Source organism: Arachis hypogaea, chromosome 1, assembly GCF_003086295.3.
Source record: "Arachis hypogaea cultivar Tifrunner chromosome 1, arahy.Tifrunner.gnm2.J5K5, whole genome shotgun sequence".
In the NCBI taxonomy this organism is placed as follows: domain Eukaryota; kingdom Viridiplantae; phylum Streptophyta; class Magnoliopsida; order Fabales; family Fabaceae; genus Arachis; species Arachis hypogaea.
Genome location: NC_092036.1, coordinates 65,879,306 through 65,905,080, shown reverse-complemented (window position 1 = coordinate 65,905,080; position 25,775 = coordinate 65,879,306). Strand labels below are relative to the sequence as shown.

The 25,775-nt window shown below is 37.8% G+C and overlaps 1 non-coding gene across 1 annotated transcript; it reads right to left on the bottom strand.

Moving 5' to 3' along the window:
* Nucleotides 1-22,014: 22,014 nt before the first annotated feature.
* LOC112712586 (small nucleolar RNA R71) lies at nt 22,015-22,122 on the bottom strand. The gene has a single exon (XR_003157831.1). It is a non-coding gene; the product is annotated as a small nucleolar RNA R71 (small nucleolar RNA).
* Between the last annotated feature and the right edge of the window lie 3,653 nt (nt 22,123-25,775).

Genomic DNA, 25,775 nt, shown 5'->3' with positions numbered 1-25,775 from the left:
CCAAAAGAGTGTGCTTAAGAGCTCTGGACACCACTAACTGGGGACTTTAGCAAAGCTGAGTCACAATCTGAAAAGGTTCACCCAGTTATGTGTCTGTGGCATTTGTGTATCTGGTGGTAATACTGGAAGACAAAGTGCTTAGGGCTACGGCCAAGACTCATAAGTAGCTGTGTTCAAGAATCAACATGCTTAACTAGGAGAGTCAATAACACTATCCGAAAATCTGAGTTCCTAAGGATGCCAATCATTCTGAAAATTTAAAGATACAGGGAGATGCCAAAACTGTTCAGAGACAAAAAGCTACAAGCCCCGCTCATCTAATAAGAATCTGAGCTTCATTTAAAATTCGAGAATATTATTACTTCTTTATTTCTGTTAAAACCTATTTTATTCATCTAGTTGCTTGAGGACAAGCAACAGTTTAAGTTTGGTGTTGTGATGAGCGGATATTTTATACGCTTTTTGGGGGTAATTTCATGTACATTTTAGCATGTTTTAGTTAATTTTTAGTAGAATATTATTAGTTTTTAGGCAAAAATCATATTTCTGGACTTTACTATGAGTTTGTGTGTTTTTCTGTGATTTCAGGTATTTTCTGGCTGAAATTGAGGGAGCTGAGCAAAAATCTGACTTAGGCTGAAAAAGGACTGCTGATGCTGTTGGATCCTGACCTCCCTGCACTCGAAATGGATTTTCTGGAGCTACAGGAGTCCAATTGGCGCGCTCTCAACGGCGTTGGAAAGTAGACATCCAGGGCTTTCCAGCAATATATAATAGTCCATACTTTGAGCGAGGATAGACGACGTAACTTGGCGTTAAACGCCAAGTTCATGCTGCTGTCTGGAGTTAAACGCCAGAAAAACGTCATTATCCGGAGTTGAACGCCCAAAACACGTCATAACATGAAGTTGGACGCCAAGAAAGGCCTCTGCACGTGGAAAGCTTTAGTCTCAGCCCCAGCACACACCAAGTGGGCCCCAGAAGTGGATTTCTGCACCAATTATCTTAGTTTATTCATTTTCTGTAACCCTAGGTTATTAGTTTACTATTTAAACAACTTTTACAGACATTTCTTGTACCTCATGACATTTTCAGATCTGAATTACATACTTTGTGACGGCATGAGTCTCTAAACTCCATTGTTGGGGGTGAGGAGCTCTGCAGCGTCTCGATGATTTAATACAATTCCTTTGTTTTCCATTCAAACACGCTTGTTCTTATCTAAGATGTTTATTCGCGCTTAACTATGGAGAAGGTGATGATCCGTGACACTCATCACCTTCCTCAACCCATGAACGTGTGCCTGACAACCACCTCCGTTCTACATCAGATTGAATGAATATCTCTTAGATTCCCCAACAGAATCTTCGTGGTATAAGCCGGATTGATGGCGGCATTCATGAGAATCCGGAAAGTCTAAACCTTGTCTGTGGTATTCCGAGTAGGATTCCGGGATTGAATGACTGTGATGTGCTTCAAACTTTAACCTGCTGGGCGTTAGTAACAGACGCAAAAGAGTGATTCTATTCCAGTAGGAGCGGGAACCAACCGGTGATTAGCCGTACTGTGACAGAGTGCGTGCATAGTTTTCACTGCGAGGATGGGAAGTAGCCATTGACAACGGTGACACCCTACATAGAGCTTGCCATGGAAGGAACCTGCGTGTGAGAAGAGGATTTCAAGGAAGAGTTGAAGTCAGAGGGCAAAGCATCTCCAAAACTCCAACATATTCCCCAGTACTGAAAATCAAGTAACTCTATTATTTTAACTTACAATTTTATGAAATTTGCAGTTTGGCTTTTTACAAATAAATCCAAATAATCCTATTGATATCCTGACTAAGACTAATAAAATAAATATTGATTGCTTCAAACCAATAATCTCTGTGGATTCGACCCTTACTCACGTAAGGTATTACTTGGACGACCCAGTACACTTGCTGGTTAGTTGAACGGAATTGTGCTCTGAGCAAGTAATCAGTTAGTTAAATTAGTTCTCCTTGGCACATGCCAAGGAGCCATTAATTAAAGATCACAATTTCGTCCACCAATAAACACTCTCATTAGCCTAAGCTAATCAAAGATCCAACAAGGGACATTTATTGTTTTCGCTTTAGGCTTGTAATGTGCTAAAATTAAGAACAAATGGGTTAAGCATAGGCTCAAAGTTGGCTACAATGGAAGATAAAAGGTAGGCTATTTGGATAAGTGAGCTATTTGAAACAATGGCCTCAATCATATTAGTGCATGTATACACAAAATAATGGATATAGAATCAAACAAATCAAAGATTACAATCATAGAAAGAAAATAATGCAAACAAGAATGAAAATAAGTGGTTATATGATGTAACAACACAATTAGGCTCAAATCTGACATGCTTGTATTCTTAGCTCAAAACATGTTTCCACAATATATGTAACTCAAGCAAGTTCTAAATTTTTTTTCAATCAATTGGGGTGTCCTAAAGATAAAATCCTTGGAAAATTTTATTATTTTGACTAAGCTTAATATATACATATGCAAAACAAGAAAATGCACTAAAAATCCTAAGAGACCAAAAAAATGAAATACAAAAATGTTGGGATTAAAAACTTGTCACCCAAAAACGCCGAGTGGTCGGACTACCTCCCCACACTTAAAAGTTTGCACCGTACATGGTGCATTTAAAGATGAGCAAGGTGGTACGGTGACTTTCCGAGTTGCTACCTTCAGCTGGTAGGTCAACCGGTTACTACGTGTTCTTCTCCCGCTTTCACTTTTGCTTATGATGACTCTTCCATGAAAAATAAAAAAGAGGATAGTGATAAAAGTAAATGCAAAAGTAAGGAAGCGTAAATTATTAGAATGAGGTAAATCACTAGAATTGAGTGAGTGAATTAGTGTGACATTAATGAAACAAGTATGTAAATTCTAAATTAGGCGTTGTTTAGAACATACACGCATTATCATAGAAGGCTATGTCACAATTACACAAAGGAAGCATGCACTCACTTATTCTAGTGTGCTTGAAATATTTTAAAAGATTGTAGGTTAAAAGTCAACCAAACAAGTAGTAAAGAAGCATGAAAGCATTCAAGCGAAAATCACGTAATTGTGAATTTGATAATGAATGAACATTGATTGATGTGTACGTAAACTTAGTGAACAAAATGGTGTATGAAACTTACACAACAATCAATGACACATATTGAAGTTGTTGCAACACCTAAGTTACATAGAGATGAAACACATGAGGGCTATGGAACTTAGGAAAAAGAAGATTGAAGTGAGAAAAAATCACATAGCAAGCATGGTTCACAAATCTTAGAAAGCTCAAAAATATGTCACTAGGTAAGCTTTTGATCCAATTCCACAATTCTACAAATCCCAGTGCATGAAATAGGTAATGTGAATAAGGGTAAATCATAAACAAGCATGACCTAAAAAAATGTATTGATAATGTACAATTGCCTAACAATGGATGATGAATGCATGGTGGCCAAAATATGCAATTCAAAAGATTTAGAAGCTTGAGGGCAATGTAACATGTACTTGGTATTCACAAATGTTAAACATTAAAAACTCAAAACCAAGTTACAAAATGTAACTTCAACAAAAAAATCCAACACTGATAATAAAAAAAATTATGCTAAAATAGCATTAGTTAATAATAAGCAGCAGTAAATAGTAAACAAGGTTAATAATCCAACACTTATAATGAAAAAATAGAAAATTAAATGAAAATTAAACCAACTAAATAAATAACTAACTAACTAACTAACTAAAAGAAATGGTGATAAATGGTGTGTGGTAGTGTTGGACAATGGTTGAATAAGGGAAAAAAAGGGGAGAAGAGAGAAGAAGGAAAAAAATGGAAAGAAGAGGAGAAAAGAATGTGGTGAAACACAGCAATCCACGCGTATGCTTTGCGCGACGCGTAAGCGTAGATGGGTGAAAGGGGTTCGACACTGATAAACGCCATTTTTTAGGGTTTATCTTGTGTTGAATTTAGAGGGTTTTGTCAACTTTCCTCCCATTTATTCACTAAAATATCATGGTTTTGTAAATTCTCCTTTAATTGTGCTTAAGAGTGAAAGCATGCTTTTTAGGTCTTAAAATAGCTAAATTTAATTCACCTTGATTCCATTAGATGCCTTGATATATTTGTTAAGTGGTTTCAGGTTTAGGAGGCAGAGATTGGATTGAGGAAACGAAAAAAAAAGCATGTAGAAATGGAGAACTGATGCACGGAAACTTGTCTCTCAACAAATTTCCCTTCGGCAAGTATACCGAATTGTCGTCAAGTAAAAACTCATAAAAGAGTGAGATCGAATCCCACAGGGATTGATTGGTCAAGCAACGTTAATTAGAGGAATGTTCTAGTTGAGCTAAGCAGAAATTGAGTTGAGAATTGCAGAAAATTAAATGGCGGGAAAGTAAATTGCAGAAAGTAAATTGCAAAATATTAAATGGGGATTTGAGGAGATGAACATAAAAATAAATGGCAGAAAGTAAAGAGAATGGTAAGATCAGAAATGGGGGATTCATTGGGTTTAGGAGATGTTGCATTCTCTGGATCAAGTTCATTCTCATCTCTTCCTCAATCAATGCATTCATTGATCTCCTTGGCAATCTTAGGTGATTGGATCCCAATTTCTCGGCAACCCAATCTCTCTAAGCTTGAACAATTGCCCAATTTCTTAGTTTAATTTCTCATGGGAAGAGATGAAGTATGGTCATTGATTATACCACGTGTATTTCCAAATCAAAGTGTTGGGAGGATTATATGTCACTATATCCGTCCAAACCCCAATTTGGTCTAACATGAGAAAGCATTTCTAGCATGATCTCTTCATCCCTTTTCCAAGACTCAGGGGAGATCCAATTATGGAGAGTTTCTTTTCCAAGACAACTAACCAATTGATTTAAGATCGAAAGCTTTCTAGTAAATCAAGAGAAAAGAAAGAGGAAGAAGAATGAAAACTATAATTGATCCATCAAATTACAACAAAGCTCCATAACCCAATGAAAAGGGGTTTAGTTGTTCATAGCTCTGGAAATGGAAGATGATAGAGAAGAGTACATTCTAAAGTAAACTAAAAATTGCAGGAAAAGTAAATACACAGAGTGTAGTTCTCCAAAATGCCAAGCTCCTTTCTAGTTCAAAACTACTCCTATATATACTACTCTTCTTGATCTTCTAGTTAGCTCTTCAAGTCTTGGATATGGGCCTTTGATCTTGAGTTGAAGCAGTTACAATCTTCAGTGGGCTCAGCTTTGCGTGCAGAAAAAGTGTGAGTCAGGCATGGGTGGATGTTAGTTAGGACGTTAGTGGTGTTAACGTTAAGTGAAAATGTGGGTTCGAGAACATTAGTGACGATAACCTTTTTCACTAACGCTCCAAACCAAATTGATCCATGTTAACTTCAACGTTAGTGTCACTAACGTGACCACTAACGTTGCCTCTTAGTCCTACGCAAACGTTATTGGCATTCTCCTTTACCAATAATGTTGCCTCTTAGTCCTTTGCAAACATTATTGACGTTCACTTTTACCAATAACGTTGCTCCTTGCTTCTCTTCCCCATGTTCGTGATCCACGTTAGTGTAACTAACGTGGCCCTTAACGTGGGCATGCCCAAGCTTCGAACGCGTTAGTGACACTCACCTTTGTCACTAATGCTTCAAAACACCCCTTCTCGCCACATTAGTGCTTCACGTTAATGGCATTAACGTGACCACTAACGTGGTGGTAATTGCCATCTCCAACGTTAGTGACAAAGGTGAGTGTCACTAATGTTGGCCTATCATTTCTTGCTCCACGTTGCCCTTCACGTTAATGGTCTTAACGTGACCACTAACGTATGCAATATTGGCTTAGTCTAACGTTAGTGACAAAGGTGAGTGTCACTAACGTTGGCAATTTCTTCCTCCTTCCACATTAGAGTTCACATTAATTGGATTAACGTGACTCTTAACGTGGCTTAGTGTGGCCTTTTGGAACATTAATGGTGTTCACCTTTACCACTAACGTTGGAGCTCCCCTTTCCTTTCCACGTTAGCTCCCACGTTAATGCAACTAACATGGCAACTAACGTGGGCTATGATGGCTTTTGAAGGTGTTATTAGCGATCACTTTTTCCATTAACGCTACAAACTTACTCCTATTCCACATTAGTGGTCACGTTAATTAGACTAACTAAGAAAATAAAGTGCATCAAAGCTCTGTTCCAAGTCATGAGATCATGCATTATCCATTTTATCATTCAATTCCTACATAATTCTCATGAAATCATGTAAAGTTCACAATGTTTGCTTGAATCAAGATGTAAGTGTATTTTTATCCAAAGCTTGCTTATTTACTAAGAAAATGCATGAAACTACCCTAAAATAGTAAAGAAAAGGTCGGTGAAACTGGCCAAGATGCCCTGGCATCACAACACCAAACTTAAAACTTGCTTGTCCCTAAGGAAGTAATGATGAATAAAAGAACAAGAGAAACAAGTTCTTATTATAGAAGTCAAGTTCCTGGCTTATGGGGTTTCATGCATAGCAACTTAAGTTCATTCCTTTACTGGTTTTTAGGTCATTATCATGCTCTTGAATACTTGCTTGATTGCATCCTATGAGATCCTTATTCGTTGATCCCCCCTTCCTTTCCAGGGTTTATTGTCCTCTTAGGCTAAATGCTCTGTGAGGGGGCGACTCTTTAAGATAAGCATTCAGCCAACACTCCCGAACCAGTTGGTTCAAGGTGCTAGGTGTTGAGACACCCCTAAGGACCTACTTCCTCAAGTCTCTCTCCCCCATACATGCACACCACAGGCATATGGTTTGTTACTTTCTTTCTTGAGACCTTGGTGTCCAACACCTCTTTGGGTTACTAAGTGCTCTGTAGCAAAGGATGCTCTTAATAGTGGACTTTCAGCTGATAATCCCAGGTTAATTAACCCAAGTTACCAAGTGATAAGGCACCCCTGAGAGCTTATTCATCCAAGCATATCCCTTGCACAGGAGCACCACAGACACATGCCTCAAGATTCAAACCCTTGGTGCCTAGCCTTATTTGTTATTAATTTTCTTTCTCTTTCAAACTCTCATTGTTCTTTTTCTTTTTCTTATTAGGAACTTGTTGTTTGGCTAATCTCAATAGGATGTGCTTCAAGCATGTGATTTAGAGCATATAGTTGCCTATATATCTTGTTGGTGAACCATCTTAGCTAATCAATTACTATACCACAAACATTGAGAACTTACTTCACAAGATAAACCCCACTCTTGTTTTTCATAACATTTTCTCTTATTTGACTTATAGGACAAACATACATGTAAGCAAGATGAAAATGAAAGCAAGGACTTAGACCAGCAACATAGACTTAAGTAATGGAAGCTTAAAGACAGAATTGAAAATTCCTAAGTTACTATGGAAGCATGTTCTATTTCATACATGATTTTTCTTATTTAAACTAAAAAAAAAAAGATAGAACAAAGAGGGAACTCCACCACCTTTTACTTCTGGGGATGCTCATGCTCTCTCTCTTGTTTGTCCTCTTTGTGTCCACTTGCACTTCCCTGTATCCGTGTCATTATGGCTCTTTTCTAATCTTCCAGTGCCTTCCTTACTGATTCATGACTCTTTTCGGCTCTTTCTCTTTCCTCTCATGCTAATTCATCATTTACATCCTCATATCTTGTGATCCCAGGGTGCAATACAGGTTGTTGTCCGACTAAGTATCCGAGCCTGGCTTGAGTGTTTACATGATATCCAGTCTCACTCATATAGACTCCTTCCAAGAATGCTCTGTATTCATCGAAAAGATCTGCCTGTTCTCTTTGTTTCCGATGCATCTCATGAATGTGTGCACCTTGATGTGCTTGGATATTGATTAGCTTTTGGATGGCTTCTTGTTGTTGATCTTGCTTTTAGTTCAACCTGTGGAAGGATTCACCTCACTGTCTCCCTTGTTCCAATTGCTTCTCCATCAATTGCTTTTGCCACTCCCCTTGTTGATTCATCCATCTAGAGAATAATTCTTCTTGGTGATCCATCATTTGCAGTTGAAGCTCCTTCTGTGCCCCTTGATTCTCCATGTATTGCCTAGACAAGCCATTAATAGCTTCTTGTAATTGGTGCATGTCTAAAGTGGCTGGGGCTTGCTCCTCTGGGCTTTGTCTTTCTTCAACTTGATGGGCTGGCCTCTTTCTTAGTCTTCGTTGAGGTAAGGGAGGTGCAACGACATGCATCCATCAAAAAGTAATTGGGATGCCGACTTTTATCCACTTGGGGTTTCCATCTTTGAACACCACCCCAGCCTTTGCGCACAGACGGAAAATGGTGCTGGGGTAACCTAACCTTCCTCTAGAATCACTTTTCTCAGCGAACTTCTAAATGCCCTGAGATATAAGTTCATGAACCTTGATCTTTCCCTCTTTGAGTATACATTGTACCATTGTTGCTCTCTTACGGTTTACCTCTGAGTTGTTTCCGGCGGGAAGGATGGATCTCCTTACAATTTCGAACCACCCCTTTGCTTCAGGGGTGAGATCCCCTCTCTTAATGAATTTGGGATTCCTATGGGAATCTCTTACCCAATCCGCTCCTGGTATACAGATATCTTCTACAATCTGGTCATAATTAGGACTGCTATTCATTCTGGATTGATAGATCTCTTCTGCGAATGGTATGGTTCATAGCTTTAACACCCTCGTGATGTTCATGGGACTAAAATCCACTGTTACCCCTCTTATGAAGCTTATATAGGATTCATCTGCCCTATCATACCTGACCGCATTTGCATAAAACTCTCTTACAAGAGTTGTGTTTACTCTTGTGATCGGAACGGTGAGGAGCTCCCATCTTCTCTTTTCCACCTTCTCTGTGATTTCGAGGCACTCAGTTTTCGTGACTTGAAATCCTAGCTCATATATGATCTCTTTATCAGCCATCCACCCAAATTGTAATGCATAGTGAAAGGTTCTAAATTTCTACTCATCAAAAGGGGATTGCTCCACAGGCTCCTTCCCTTTTCTTCTTTTAGAGCTCGACGATGCCATGAGTAACCTTTGATTTTGAATTTGTAGAAGTATGACTGATTGCAGCTTAAAAGATGTAGCTATGAGAGTGTGTGAGAAAGCTTTTGATGGGAGAAGAAGTGTTGAGTGTGTATTCCGAAAATGAGAAATTGGAATGGAAGGGTGTAAAGTGAAGTGGTATATATATATATATATATATATATATATATATATAGAAGAATGGTGTGTAATTGAAGGGTGTGAATTGATGGTAAGGCTTAATAGTGGATGGTTGGGGTTTGGCATTAGATGGGCACAAGGATCACTACTTTTATGAGGTTCTTGGTTCAGTCTCCAAGGATATCCTTCTTCCAATGTTGCATGGTAACACTTTCCAAGGCACTCCCCTTGAAGACATGTGTGTAGCCCTTTTTGTGAAATGGCCGAACCCCCTTTCTTTGGTTGTCCCATCAGTTCCCTCCAACATTCCCTTCAATTCCCTTGCAAGACAAAAGAAAAGAGAGATTAGTTTTAATTGTGGCAGAAAAATAAGAATGGGAGGCTAACTACTTTTCTTTATTTTTGCTTTTGACTAACTAAGTGCCATTCATGAATGCAAACCAACCGACCAGCTAAGTGTTCATACATGCAACATTAGTGACACCAAACTTAGTTTGTGAGCATGTGGTGTAAAAATATTTGATTAAGGCTCTAAGATTGACATGATATAAATTGTGTATGTGCCATCTTAGTGTGCCCCGAACACCAAACTTATTGTTCACTATATGTTGTATACAAAAATTCATCTAAGTGTTTGTCAAAATTGATTTGGACTTCATGAACTTGCTTTATTAACCACTATTAAAAATTTAAAGGAAAGGATATAAAACATGAGTTGCCTCCCATGAAGCGCTTCTTTAACGTCATTAGCTTGACGGTTGTCCTTTGTCAGGGTGGTTGGTAATACTTCAAATCTTTCCCTCTTGTAGTGAATCTGTCTCCATTGGCTTTATTAAGAAGCTCCACATGTTCCAAGGAAAGAATTTTGCTAATAGTGTACACATGAGGCAGCTAAGATGGGATGGTGGGGAGATGAGGTGGGATAGGTGGAAAATAAGCAGAGATCACTTCATCTCCTGGAGAGAAATCCTCTGTAGGGATCCTCTTGTTCCTCCATCCCCTTGGGGCCTTTTTCCTTGTTTCCCTTGATGTTGCCTTGCTCCTTGTGGTTTCTTTTTCCAGGAATATTTTGTTGCTGGTCTCATATGACTCTGGTGGGTCTAGCTCATCTTGGGTTTCACTTGGCTGTTATTCCTTCTGACCACATTGCTTGTCAACCAGAGGGATTCTCAGGTGTATTATTTGTGCTTCCATGGTTGTTTCTTCCATCAGTGCCTTATTGTGCTCTTCCCTTGATTCTTTGTTTTCTTGATCTGCTTCTTATGAGGGTTTGAAGATATTGAAGGTGAGTTGTTCATCATGTATCCTCAATATTAGCTCTCCTCGCTCCACATCTATAAGCGCCTTGGTTGTGGCTAAGAATGGTCTCCCTAGGATGATGGGATGGATGTGATTCTCTTCCATCTCCAAGATAACAAAGTCTGTGGGAAGGAAGTAGTTCCCAACCTTCACTAACACATTTTCAACCACTCTTATTTCCTGTTTTTGAGTTTTGTCAGCCAATTTGATGATTACGTCTGTGGGTGTTAGCTCATTGATTTGAAGCTTTTTCATGAGGGATAGAGGCAATAAGTTGATGCTTGCTCCCAGGTCACAGAGTCCCTTATCAATCATTGTTTCTCCTATAGCACAGGGGATGTGAAAACTCCCTGGGTCCTTCCTTTTTGTAGGTAGCTCTATTTGAATAAGAGCACTGCACTCCTTATTCATCACTATTGTTTGCCCACCCTTTAATGAACTCTTTTTGGTCAGCAGCTCCTTTATGTACTTGATGTATGAAGGCATCTGCTGGAGAGCCTTAATGAACAGTATGTTTACATGAAGAGATGCAAACATGTCGAGGAACCTTGAATACACTCTCCTTTCTACACCACCCTTGAGCCTTTAGGAAAAAGGTGCATATGGATTCAGAGTCTCCTCTTTTTTTAGCTCCTTCCTGTGTGTAGGATTGGGTGCTTGATTTTTCTTTTCATGCTTTTCCTTTGGATTGCCTTGAAAGTGTTCTGTTTGTGTGTTTACTTCTTCCACACTCCTCTCATCACTTATAGTGATCATCTTGCATTCTTCCCATCTTACTTTCCTTGTTTCTCCTCTTGGGTTCTTCTCTATGTCACTTGGGAAACTATCAGTAGGCTTGGGATTGTGTCTCCCTGGTTTTTGATATTGGCTCGCACTTCATCCTTGAACACTCTGTTGTCTTGGACTTCCTTACATATACCTTCAAGTAGAGTCTCAATTCTGGAGAGTCTATCTTCGGGTAGTGATGGTGGGTTCAGGTTAAGAGGTTGAGAGTGGTCATGTTAGTTTTAATATGGATATTGAGAAGGGTGGTTAGGTGGGTGTTGGTATGGTCTCTGTATTGTGTGTTGGTAGGTTGCGTTGTTGTTGGGATTGTGGTTGTGGCATCTCTGGTCTTGGCCTTGGTGTTGTTGATTTCCCCACCCAAAATTAGGGTGGTTCTTCCAACCAGAATTATAAGTTCTGGAGTATAGATCATGGGTCTGCATGGGTGAGTTCCCAACATAGTTGGCTTATTCCCAGTCACCTTCTTCTCTTGTATTCACTCCTTCTTGAGCTGGTGATGAAGTGGTTACTACTGCAACTTGGTTCTCTTCCATCTTCTTGGTAAGATCAGCTAATTGCTTGGTGATCATCTTATTTTGAGCCAACAGTGCATCCATATGGTTCAGCTCCATCACTCCTCGAGTGTTGCTCCTTTCAGAAGCATAGAAGTAGTCATTCTCAGTTACAGTCTCAATGACATATATGGCTTCTTCAATGGTTTTCTTCTTGTTTAGAGACCCCCCTGATGAATGGTCTACGGCATTCTTTGATTTGTAAGAAAGACCTTTATAGAAAATGTGCAGTTGAACCCATTCGTTGAACATGTTTGGTGGGCACCTTCTTGTTAAGTCCTTAAACCTCTCCCATGCCTCATAGAGAGTTTCACCATCTTGTTTTCTGAAGGTTTGTACCACAGCGCTCAACATGTTGATTCTCACCACATCTTCCCAATTTGTTAAACTCTCCTTCGGAAAAGATTCCAGCCATTTAGATGCTTTGTCCCTGAGTGAAAAGGGGAATAAAAGTACTCTATAGGTATCAGGATGAACACCATTAGACTTCAATGTGTCACATATTCTTAGGAAGGTGGTTAGATGTGGATTGGGGTCTTCTTGGGCGCTTCCTTCGAAAAAACAGTTGTTCTGAACAAGGGTGATGAGCCGAGGTTTTAATTCAAAGTTATTGGCATGTATGGTTGGCTTTTGGATGCTACTTCCACAATTTCCTGGGTTTGGATTGATGTATGAGCCTAGAACCCTTCTTTCTGGCCCATCATGATTCACAAGGCCTTCTCTGGCATGGTTGTGAGCTTCTCCTTCATGGTTATTTTCCAGGTTCTCGTCTATGTTTGTTTCAAAGTACTCCTCCTCTTCCTCAGCGCCAATAACTCTTTTCCCTCTTGCTTCCCTCTTTTTTATAAGGAAGGTCCTCTCAGGTTCAAAATCAAAGGAAGTTGAAGCACCGCTTCTTCTCCCTATCATACAACTAACAAAGCACACAACAAGAAAGAAAATGAAGAAATTATTCTTGTTAAAGTGGCTGTTAGTGTGAGTGGTTCAAATTATCAAACAGTTAGTGGATTAGTAAACAAAATTGTAAATAACAACAAAAAAAGAAAATAAAGAGGGGAAAGGGGAGAAAGGAAGAAAATAACTGAAACTGAAGGTAAATGACTAAATAAAATAAACAAGCAAAAGAAAAATGCTCAATCTAGTGATCTTCCAACTTAATCATTGTCAATACAAAATCAATCCCCGGCAACGGCGCCATAAACTTGATACACGGAAACTTGTCTCTCAACAAATTTCCCTTCGGCAAGTATAACGAATTGTCGTCAAGTAAAAACTCACAATAGAGTGAGGTCAAATCCCACAGGGATTGATTGGTCAAGCAACTTTAATTAGAGGAATGTTCTAGTTGAGCTAAGCAGAAATTGAGTTGAGAATTGTAGAAAATTAAATGGCGGGAAAGTAAATTGCAGAAAGTAAATTGCAAAATCTTAAATGGGGATTTGGGGAGATCAACATAAAAATAAATGGCAGAAAGTAAAGAGAATGGGTAAGATAAGAAATAGGGGATTCATTGGGCTTAAAAGATGTTGCATTCTCCGAATCAAGTTCATTCTCATCTCTTCCTCAATCAATGCATTCATTGATCTCCTTGGCAATCTTAGGTGATTGGATCCCAATCCCTTGGCAACCCAATGTCACTATATCCGTCCAAACCCCAATTTGGTCCAACATGAGAAAGCATTTCTACCATGATTTCCTCATCCCTTTTCCAAGGCTCAGGGGAGATCCAATTATGGAGAGTTTCTTTTCCAAGATCGAAAGCTTTCTATTAAATCAAGAGAAAAGAAAGAAGAAGAAGAATGAAAACTATAATTGATCCATCAAATTACAACAGAGCTCCCTAACCCAACGAAAAGGGTTTTAGTTGCTCATAGCTTTGGAAATGGAAGATGGTAGAGAAGAGTACATTCTAAAGTAAACTAGAAATTGCAGGAAAAGTAAATATACAGAGTGTAGTTCTCTAAAATGCCTAGCTCCATTCTAGTTCAAAACTACTTCTTTATATACTACTCTTCTTGATCTTCTAGTCAGCTCTTCAAGTCTTGGATATGGGCCTTTGATCTTGAGTTGAAACAGTTACAATCTTTAGTGGGCTCAGCTTTGCTTGCAGAAAAAGTGTGAGTCAGGCATGGGTGGACGTTAGTTAGGACGTTAGTGGTGTTAACGTTAAGTGAAAATGTGGGTTGGAGAACGTTAGTAAGGATAACCTTTTTCACTAATGCTCCAAACCAAAATGATCCACATTAACTTCAACGTTAGTGGCACTAACGTGACCACTAATGTTGCCTCTTAGTCCTTCGCAAACGTTATTAGCATTCACCTTTACCAATAACGTTGCCTCTTAGTCCTTTGCAAACGTTATTGACGTTCACCTTTACCAATAACGTTGCTCCTTGCTTCTCTTCCCCATATTAGTGATCCACATTAGTGTAACAAACGTGGCCCTTAACGTGGGCATGGCCAAGCTTCGAGGGCGTTAGTAAGACTCACCTTTGTCACTAACGCTTCAAAACACCCCTTCTCCCCACGTTAGTGCTTCACGTTAATGGCATTAACGTGACCACTAACGTGGTGGTAATTGCCATCTCCAATGTTAGTGACAAAGGTGAGTGTCACTAATGTTGGCCTATCATTCCTTGCTCCACGTTGCCCTTCACGTTAGTGGTCTTAACGTGACCACTAACGTAGGCAATATCGGCTTAGTCCAACGTTAGTGACAAAGGTGAGTGTCACTAACGTTAGAGTTCACGTTAATTGGATTAACGTGACTCTTAACGTGGCTTAGTGTGGCCTTTTAGAACGTTAGTGGTGTTCACCGTTACCACTAATGTTGGAGCTCCCCTTTCCTTTCCACGTTAGCTCCCACGTTAATGCAACTAACGTGGCAACTAACGTGGGCTATGATGGCTTTTGAAGGCGTTATTGGCGATCACTTTTTCCATTAACACTACAAACTTACTCCCATTCCACGTTAGTGGTCACGTTAATTAGACTAATGTAGCTGCTAACGTGGCTCTTCCTTGCTTCCTTTGTCCTGAAATCAAGCAAATAAAGTATATCAAAGCTCTGTTCCAAGTCATGAGATCATGCATTATCCATTTTATCATTCAATTCCTGCATAATTCTCATGAAATCATGTAAAGTTCACAATGTTTGCTTGAATCAAGATGTAAGTGTATTTTTATCCAAAACTTTTTTATTTACTAAGAAAATGCATGAAACTACCTTAAAATAGTAAAGAAAATGTCAGTGAAACTGGCCAAGATGCCCTGGCATCAAGAACTCATGAAGAAATGAAGGAATCGCAAAGCTGTCAATCCTGACCTCTTTGCACTTAATCAATCATAACTTGAGCTACAGAGGTCCAAATGAGGCGGTTCCAGTTGCATTGGAAAGCTAACATCCGGGGCTTCATAATGACGTCAGATTTTCCAGAGTTACCTAGCATTTAAAGATGCGTACGCATGAAGTACACATATGCATGGGAAGCTGCACGTGACTCACTAAAGGTAACTCGTGGCTAGCGATTTCTAAAGTATTTTGGGCCCAATCCAACTCATTTCCGATGCTATTTAACTCAAAGATTTAAGGGGAATGGGGAAGTTAGTTGTCAATTAGTTTTTAGTTTAGTTTTAGAGTTAGTTTCTAGTGAGAGAAGCTCTCTCTCCTCTCTAGAATTAGGATTAGGATTAGGTTTAATTCTTCTCTAGATCTAGGTTTAATTCATGCTTTGATTTACTTTTCTTTATCAATTCTTGCTCCTCTATCTTTCCTCTCTCTAATTTTGTACTTTACTCCTTGTAATTCTTTACTTTTATGTTGATGCACTCTTCTTTCCTCTATTTCTCTTTTAATGCAATTTATGTTTCATGTTCCTTTAATGTTGATTTGATTTGTTGTTGTTAATTTCCTTGCAATTATTAGTTGTAGATCTACTTTCTATGCAATTTAATCTTGCTTTCCTTTTATGCCTTCCAAGTGTTTGATAAAATGCTTGGAAGGATGTTAGCTTAGATTTTCCTTCTATTGGCTTAGGTTGAGTAATTAGTAACACTTGAGTTATCAAACTCTTTTGTTGATTGACAATTAGAAGTTGCTAATTGATTTGAATGCCACTAAAGTTAGCCTTTCATTAAGAGTTGGCTAGGACTTGTGGACTCAAGTTAATTCATCCACTTGACTTTCCTCCATGGTTAGAGGTTAACTAAGTGGGAGCAATGAACAATTCTCATCACAATTGATAAGGATAACTAGGATAGGACTTCTCGTTCTCATACCTTGCCAAGAGCTTTCGTACTTGCTAGTTTATTTCTTTTGCAATTTGCTTTTCTTGTTTCTTATCTCAAAAACCCCAAACATACTTCATAACCAATAGCAAGAACACTTTATTGTGATTCTTAGGGAGAACGACCTAAGGTTTGAATACTTTGGTTATTTTTATAGGGGTTTATTTTAGTGACAACCAAATTTTTGTTGAAAGGATTATTGTTGGTTTAGAAACTATACTTCCAACGAGATTTCATTAGTGAAATTCTACACCACACAAAAATCCGATCATCAAAATGGCGCCGTTGCCGGGTAGTTGCAATTGTGTGCCTTGTTATTGATTATTATATATATGTGAATATTGTGAGCTTGATTTTTAGATTGCTTGTTAGTTTTGCTAGTTTTTGCTTGTTAACTTTTGTTTCTTATTTACTCTTTTCATTATGAATTCTCACTTTGGTTATGAGCTTGGTTCTAACTATGTTGTAGTAAATGAAAGCTTTAATGAGAATGTGTATCAAGGATGGAACACTCAAAGGTGGGAGGAGCCATATGCATATGATTAAACATCTTGGCAACAACCTCTACCAATGCACTATGAACAAGAGTTATTCTATGATGTATATCAACCTAATGGCTATGGTGAGCGTCCTTGTGACTATCACGACCCATCACCATACGCCTATGAGTTATATCCTCAACATAGCCCTCAACCATACTCACAAGCCCCCTACCACTAAACATCTCCATATGATCCTAATCCATATCCACCATACCAACCACCTGATGAGCCATATGAACCAGGTATGGAACCACCACAATATCAATACTCCCAAGAACCACCTCATTATACACCACAACACCCTTACCAAGAAGAACTACCTTCCTATCATGAACCCTTTCTCCAAAACAATGAACCCTCTTATCCACTCCAATCTCTAATGGATGAAACCTTTGGTGTTCTTCTTCAGGGGCAAGATGAGATGAAAAGGGATGTGCAACAATTTGTGGCTACCTTGACCGAGGTAGTAAGTCGATTAGCCTTCCGATGCTTGGACACTCGAAGCACTCCCATGGTCACATGTGGAGGATCAATTGAAGAGCATAGCATGAAGGAGAGACTAGAAACTCCGGTAGAAAATGAGGATTGATACATTGTGTTGGAACAATTGGAGGAAGCTACTATTATTGAAGAAATGAAAGAAGTGGTTGAAGACCTAGGAGATGCGGAATCTCCATGGGAACCTAGAATTGAAGAAAACCCCTCCAAGAAGATTGAATTTGATACTAAGGAGGAATATGCATAACCTCCAAGGCATTTCCGCATGAAGAATTCGACGAGATAGAGCAAGAATTGAGCTACCATGGCAATGAAGGTTAAGCATCAAATGTTACTTGTGAAATTGAGGTGTCGTGAAGACGTGGAAGCCCTTAGAAAAAGAAGGACGGGAGTTGGATATGCTTTGTCTAGAACCCTGGAAGCTTCTTTACCTAGGTTGCCATCTATTCCTACATTTGAGTGGGTAAAATTCATTTCTATTAGTTTTATTGTCCCACTTGAATATGGCCTACTTGAAACGGATGGTCAACTAAGAGCACTTTGTGGGATGAAGCGTAAAAGAAAGATGTTTTGTGGTTGGCATTGTAAATCAAGGCTTATTACGGTTGATACATCAAGGGTAAAATGTAAAGGTTGGAATAGTGCCCAACTAGATGGGTCTAGGAGGATTATTTGGCACTTCATCGAGAACTCATCTTGTTTGCCACCCGGAAGGATTAATAATGATCAACTTCAAGACGGGTATGCAAATAAAGTGTGGGATCCCATATTACAAGAAGAAGATCGACTTTGGGAGCCCCAAGCTTGTGAAGAACTCCATCAAGACTTGGTGCAACTCATGAGAAATCTTGGGGCACAATGGAGAACCAAGCATGCGTGGGAGTTCCAAGAAGAATTTAAGCACAAGCCACCTTGAGAGGAGCTCCCCATAAGCCTAACTTAAGGACAATAAATAAAAGTGCTAGGTGGGAGACACCCCACCATGGTAAACTCTTTCCATTCTCTTGTATATATACTTAAAAAGTGATTTGAGTTGCCGTTATAGGTAGTTTTCTTCCTTTCTATACTCTTATACATTTTGTTTTGATTGATAGGTTGTTGTAGTGTGTTTTTATTAGTTTAGATTATTGTTAAGGTAGGTTACTTGATGTGCAAGTTTTGTTTGTTTTGTCTTTGAATTTTTTTAAGAACTTAAGGATTTTTGTGTTAAATTTGAATTTTAGTTGCTTTAGAATGTTTATAGGTTAGGAAAGTGTTAAATTTTGTTTTTAAGCTTCTAAATAAAAAAAGGGTATCCACGCATGAGCGTGCTAGACGCGTACGCGTCGATAGCCTTCGCAGCTCCTGGTACAAAAATCCAGAGACTTATGCGAGCATTGAGCCAGCACTGAGCCCCACGCCCGACCCCACTCACACGTGCGCGCACCTGGCGCGTTGATGAGCAGATAATTTATACGCTTTTGGCATTGTTTTCATATAGTTTTTAGTATGGTTTAGTTAGTTTTTTGTATATTTTTATTAGTTTTTAAGCAAAATTCACATTTCTATAATTTACTATGAGTTTACGTGTTTTTCTATGATTTCAGATATTTTCTAGCTGAAATTGAGGGACCTGAGCAAAAATCTGATTTAGAGGCTGACAAAGGACTGGTGATGCTGTTGGATTCTGACCTCCCTGCACTCGAAATGGAATTTTTGAAGCTACAGAAGTCCAATTGGCACGCTCTCAATTTCTTTGGAAAGCTTTAAAGCTCAGCCCAAGCACACACCAAGTGGGCCCGGAAGTGGATTTCTGCATCATTTACTCATTTCTGTAACCCTAGTAACTAGTTTAGTATAAATAGAACTTTTTACTATTGTATTTTGATCTCTGGATCAGGGGATTATCTTTTGATCCTTTGATCACGCTTAGGGGGCTGGCCTCACGCCCATGCCTGGACCTTCATCACTTATGTATTTTCAACGGTGGAGTTTCTGCATACCATAGATTAAGGGTGTGGAACTCTGCTGTTCCTCAAGTATTAATGCAATTACTACTGTTTTCTATTCAATTCATGCTTAATCTTATTCTAAGATATTCATTCGCACTTCAAACACTTCTGTTTTTCCTGTGAAAGCTAGAATGTGTATCTCTTGGATTCCTGACCCACGACGCATAGTTGCCTCGCCTGACAACCGAGCCTCCCATTCCGTGAGATCAGAGTCTTCGTGGTATAAGCTAGAATCCATTGACAGAATTCTTAAGATCCAAAAAGTCTAAACCTTGTCTGTGGTATTCTGAGTAGGATTTGGGATGGGATGACTGTGACGAGCTTCAAACTCGCAACTGTAGGGCGTGGTGACAGACGCAAAAGGATAGTAAATCCTATTCTTACATGATCGAGAACCAACAGCTGATTAGCCATGCGGGAGACTGTAGAGGGCCGTTTTCACTGAGAGGATGGAAAGTATCCATTGACAACAGTGTCGCCGTACATACAGCTTGCCATAGAAAGGAGTATGAAGGACTGGATGAAGCCAGTAGGAAAGTAAAGATTCAAGAGAGATAATGTATCTCCATACACTTATCTGAAATTCAAACTCCATAACCATTTGAATCCGGCTGACTGAGATTTACAAGGTGACCATAGCTTGCTTCAAGCCGACAATCTCCGTGGGATCGACCCTTACTCACGTAAGGTTTATTACTTGGACAACCAAGTGCACTTGCTGGTTAGTTGTGCGAAGTTGTGAAAAAGAGTGATATTACAATTGTGCGTACCAAGTTGTTGGCACCATTGAGATCACAATTTCGTGCACCAAGTTTTTGGCGCCGTTGCCGGGGATTGTTCAAGTTTGGACAACTGACGGTTCATCTTGTTGCTCAGATTAGGTAATTTTCTTCTTATTTTGTTTTCCAAAAAGTTTTCAAAAATTTTTCAAAAAATTTTTTTCTTTGTTTTTGTCTTTCAAAAAAATAATTTTCGAAAAAATACAAAAAAAAATTTAAAATCATAAAAATAAAAAATATTTTGTGTTTTTTGTTTGAGTCTTGAGTCAAATTTTAAGTTTGGTGTCAATTGCATGTTTTTAAAATTTGTGCATTTTTTTCGAAAAATTCATGCATTGCATTCTTCATGATCTTCAAGTTGTTCTTGACAAGTCTTCTTGTTTGATCTTCATATTTTCTAGTTTTGTGTCTTTTGTTGTTTTTCATATGCATTTTTGAATTCTTAGAGTCTAAACATTAAAAAGTTCTAAGTTTGGTGTCTTGCATGTTTTTCTTTTCTTGAAAAATTTTCAAAAATAAGTTCTTGATGTTCATCATGATCTTCAAAGTGTTCTTGGTGTTCATCTTGCATTCATAGTGTTCTTGCATGCATCATTGGTTTTGATCCAAAATTTTCATGTTTTGAGTCATTTTAGTTGTTTTTCTCTCTCATCATTAAAAATTCAAAAAATCAAAAAAAATATATTTTCCTTATTTTACTCATAAATTTCGAAATCTTTGGGTTGACTTAGTCAAAAATTTTTTGTTTCTTGTTAGTCAAGTCAAGATTTCAATTTCAAAAAATCGTATCTTTTCAAAATCTTTTTCAAAAATCAAATCTTTTTCATTTTTTTATTTATTTTCGAAAATTTTAAAAAAATTAATTTTTAAAATATTTTTCTTAATTTTATTTTATGATTTTCAAAAACTTTACTAACAATTAATGTGATTGATTCAAAAATTTGAAGTTTGTTACTTTCTTGTTAAGAAAGGTTCAATCTTTAATTTCTAGAATCATATCTTTTAGTTTCTTGTTAGTCAAGTAATCAATTTTAAAAATCAAATCTTTTTCAAAATATCTTTTTCAATCATATCTTTTCAAAATATCTTTCTCAAATCATATCTTTTTTAACATCAATTTCAAAATCTTTTCTAACTTCTTTTCTTTCCAAAATTTATTTTTAAATCTTTTTCAACTAACTAATTGACTTTTTGTTTGTTTCTTATCTTTTTCAAAACCACGTAACTACTTTTCTCTCTCTAATTTTTGAAAATCACCTTCTTCTTTTTCAATAATCTCTTTTAGTTAACTAATTGTTTCAAATTCTATTTTTAATTTTATTTCTTCTCTTAATTTTCGAAATCACTAACCTTTTTTACAAAAACAATTTTCGAAATCCTTTCTCTCTCATCTCCTTCCCTTTATTTATTCAGTTACTAACACTTCTCTTCATCTAAAAATTCGAACCCTCTCTTCTCCTCTGTGTTCAATTTTTTCTCTTTCTTTCCTCATTCTCATTCATTGTACTCACATAAAGGAATCTCTATACTGTGACATAGAGGATTCCATACTTTCTTTGTTTTTCTTCTCTTTCATATGAGCAGGAACAAAGAAAAAGGCATTCTTGTTGAAGCTGACCCTGAACCTGAAAGGACCTTGAAGAGGAAGCTAAGAGTAGCTAAAGCACAGTACTCTAAAGAGGACCTAACTAAAATTTTCGAACAAGAAAAGGATATGGCAGCCAAACCCAACAACAATGCAAGGAAGATGCTTGGTGACTTTACTGCACCAAATTCCAACTTACATTGAAGAAGCATCTCAATCCCTGCCATTGGAGCAAACAATTTTGAGCTAAAGCCTCAATTAGTTTCTCTGATGCAACAGAATTGCAAGTTTTATGAACTTCCATCAGAAGATCCTTTTCAATTCTTAACTGAATTCTTGCAGATCTGTGATACTGTTAAGACCAATGGGGTTGATCCCGAGGTCTACAGGCTTATGCTTTTCCCTTTTACTGTAAGAGACAGAGCTAGAGTATGGTTGGACTCTTAACCTAAAGACAGCCTGAACTCTTGGGATAAGCTGGTCACGGCTTTCTTAGCCAAGTTCTTTCCTCCTCAAAAGTTGAGTAAGCTTAGAGTGGATGTTCAAACCTTTAGATAGAAAGAAGGTGAATCCCTCTATGAAGCTTGGGAGAGATATAAGCAACTGACCAAAAAGTGTCCTTCTGACATGCTTTCAGAATGGACCATCCTGGATATATTCTATGATGGTCTGTCTGAATTATCTAAGATGTCATTGGACCATTCTGCAGGTGGATCTATTCACCTGAAGAAAATTCCTGCAGAAGCTCAAGAACTCATTGACATGGTTGCAAATAACTAGTTCATATACACTTCTGAAAGGAATCCTATGAATAATGGGATGCCTCAGAGGAAGGGAGTTCTTGAAATTGATGCTCTGAATGCCATATTGGCTCAGAACAAAATTTTGACTCAACTAGTCAATATGATTTCTCAGAGTCTGAATGGATTGCAAAATGCATCCAATGGTATAAAGAGGCATCTTCTGAAGAAGAAGCCTATGATCCTGAGAACCCTGTAATAGTTTAGGTGAATTACATGGGTGAAGCCTATGGAAACACCTATAATCCCTCATGGAGAAATCATCCAAATTTCTCATGGAATGATCAACAAAAGCCTCAACAAGGCTTTAATAATGGTGGAAGAAACAGGTTTAGCAATAGCAAGCGTTTTCCATCATCCTCTCAGCAACAGATAAAGAATTCTGAGTAGAGTCCCTCTAACTTAGCAAACATAGTCTCTGATCTATCTAAGGCCACTCTAGGTTTCATGAATGAAACTATGTCCTCCATTAGGAATTTGGAGGCATAAGTGGGCCAGCTGAGTAAAAGAGTCACTGAAACTCCTCCTAGTACTCTCCCAAGCAATACAGACGAGAACCCAAAAAGAGAGTGCAAGGCCTTAACCATTGACGATCTAATTTTCTATCGGTAAATAATTTCACAAAAATATAATCGCGTTGTAAGTATAGTTTCTAAACCAATAGAAAATTCTTTCGTACAAAACATTTGGTTGTCACAAGTAACAAACCCAATAAAATTTATAAACCGAAGTATTCAAATCTCGGGTCGTCTTCTCAAGGAATTGTAGGGACGTATGATTTATTATTGGTTATGAAAAATAGTATTTTTGAATTTTTGAAAGGTTTGAACAAGAGAAATACATTGCAGGAATTAATAAATCAATAGCTAAGAAAACTCTTGGCAAAGTATGAAAATTAGAAGTCCTATCCTAGTTATCCTTATCAATGGTGATGAGAATTATATTTTTGCTCCCACTAAGTCAACCTCTAACTATGAAGGTAAGTCAAGTGGATAAATAAATTTTTAACACCTAAAGTCCTAGTCAACTCCTAAGGAAAGACTAGAGTTATAGGAACCTAAATCAATCAGCAAAGATAACAATTATCAATCACTATGAGTTTGATAACTCAAGAGTCACCAATTAATCAACTAGAACCAAGAATATAAGAAACTAAATAAAAGTCATATGTCTGAAATACCTCAAATATTAATAAAAGAAATCAAATCCAACATGAAAAAGTTCATAAGTCAAATTGGGAAAATAAAAGTAACAACAAACCTGGAAATTCAGAAAAATAAATCATAAATCCTTTAAGAGGAATCCTAATCCTAAAATCTAAGAGAGAAGAGAGAACCCCTCTCTTTAAAAACTACATTTAAACCTAAAATTGTGTGTATGATCTGATATCTTGAGTCTCTACATGTTCCCTGACTTTAATCTGTGTTTCGAGGCCAAAATCTAGCTTAAAACGCGGCCCAAAATCGTCTCCAGCATTTCCTGAATTTTCTGCATATCGCGCATGTCACATGTACGCATCACTCACGCGTACGCGTCACTCACGTGTATGCGTCGTTTAACGATTTACCTCTCCTCACGTGTGCGTCAGGCACACGCTCGCGTCGTTTGCGTGAACTCCAATCCACGCGTACGCGTCAGGCATGCGTACGTGTCGCTGTGATTTTGTCCAAATCGCGCACACGCGTCAGCCATGCGTGCGCGTCGCTGTTCACTGGTTGTCTTCTTTATTTCTTGTGCTCCTTCCCTTTTTGTAAGCTTCTTCTCCATTCTCTAAGCCATTCCTGCCCTATGAAGCCTAAAACACTTAATCACACGGATCACGGCATCGAATGGTATAAAGGGGAATTAAAATACGTAATTAGAAGATCTCTAGGGAGCAAGTTTTCAACCAAAGAACAAAACTAGGAAGGAATTGTAAAATCATGTAGATCATATGAATAAGTGGGCAAGAATTTGATAAAAAAACCACTCAATTAAACACAATATAAACCATAAAATAGTGGTTTATCAACCTCCCCACACTTAAACATTAGCATGTCCTCATGCTTAGCTTAAGGAGATAAAATAAATGAGTAGGGAAAAGGCAAGACTCATGCAATGCAACCTATGAATATGAATGCAACTACATGCAAAATGTTTCTACATACTTGGTTAAAAGAAAACAAGTTCTCCAAGACAAATACAAACCAAATTCCACTAATTTAAATTATACAGTGAAAACAAGTAAACTTGTAAGAAGATAGCTCATGAAAGCAGGGAACATAGAATCAAGCACTGAACCCTTACTGATAGTGTATATCACTCTAACTCTCAAGTGTCTAGGGTCAATCACTCTACTCTTTCCTAGTCATGCTTTCTCAACCTTGTTCTTCATCTAACCAATCAACAAATATTTAGCATACCAATACAAACATCATGAGGTATTTTCAGGATTTTAATAGGACTAAAGTAAGGATGAGGATATATGTATGGCCAAGTGAGCTATAATATGAATCTTTAACTAACCTAAGCTTTCACCTAACATACACACACACTTTATGTAGTTCCAAAAATCACACCCAGCTACCCATAATTTCAACTTTTGTATAATTTCCAAAATTCACATACACTAAATAATGGACATATAGAATGGAACAAAGCAAAGATTGCAATTATAGAGAAGAAAACACACAAGAATAAAAATTTATGGTTAAATAATGTAACCATGTAAATAAGCTCAAAATCTCATAGGTTATGTGTTCTAGCTTTTAACTATGTTCCAAATACAACTTCAAACAAATTTAACACATAGAAAATTTTAATTTTTTTAATTTAAATTAGTGAAATTTTTTTTCAAAAATAGGGTCCTAGAAAGAAACTTATTATTTTTCAACCAAGTAGTTCTTAAATGAATAAAATCAAACAAAAATGCAATAAAACATGCAAATGCAACAACTAACAAATTAATATTGGTGTTGAAGAAAAAAAAGAAGTAACTAACCCACGGAGATCGGTATCGACCTCCCCACACTTAATGATTGCACCGTCCTCGGTGCATGCTAAGATGTACAAGTGGACAGGCTACTCCAACTAATGCTTTTTCTCTAAAGATTGTGCGGTAGACTTGTTTAATGCTCTAGTTAGAAACTTTTCTTTTTCCCTCTTGGTGGCCAGCCTGAATGAAGAGAAAAAAAGGAAGGGACAGAACCCAAAAGAAAAGATATGAAAAGAGATAAAACATATGTGGCTAGTGCCAAAGAATAAGGTGCTCAATTACATGGTATCTACAACATGTAAGTGAGAAAATAATAGAAGCGCATGGCATGTCAACTGAATAGCAAACAAATTAAGAAGCACCTAAAATAATGCAGGAAATATGCAACAGATGAGTAAGAAGATTTTAACACCAATGTAAAAACAACAAATATAGAAAAGAAAGGGAGAAGAAGCGGAAGAAGAAAAGAAGGAAAGAATGAGGAAAGAGTAAAGAGAGAAGAAAAAATAATG